This window comes from Penaeus monodon, chromosome 23, assembly GCF_015228065.2.
Source record: "Penaeus monodon isolate SGIC_2016 chromosome 23, NSTDA_Pmon_1, whole genome shotgun sequence".
NCBI classification, from domain to species: Eukaryota; Metazoa; Arthropoda; class Malacostraca; order Decapoda; family Penaeidae; genus Penaeus; species Penaeus monodon.
The window spans coordinates 8,634,547-8,634,838 of NC_051408.1; the positions used below are offsets into that span (position 1 = coordinate 8,634,547).

Sequence of the window (292 nt, forward strand, 5' to 3'; positions counted from 1 at the left end):
CGAAAAGTTTCCCCAAAGTTAGATGAAAGTGTGAAATGAAATGAAAAGTACCCAAGCAACATAGAAGCACCTCTCTCAGCGTAATGGAGGTGTGAATATTTGCTCTGAGGTTTCATTGAGCGCAAGAAGCCTAGAAGGATGTGTAAACAGGCGAGTTAATATGCCAACATTTATGTAGACAAATATTCCAGCTGAGAGAAAGATGAACATACACTCAATACACACAATTTTGTGTTTGCAATTTTCCGGGAATGGTTCTATGTAAATATTTTAATTTGGTTTTCGCGTAGAT

The 292-nt window shown here is 37.3% G+C and overlaps 1 protein-coding gene across 1 annotated transcript in view; it reads left to right on the plus strand.

Moving 5' to 3' along the window:
* The window catches only part of LOC119588126, a gene marked incomplete at its 3' end in the record, with an annotated part of 12,040 nt that overhangs the window by 10,675 nt on the left and 1,073 nt on the right, over nt 1–292 (plus strand). The gene's annotated exons all lie outside the window — the stretch shown is intronic.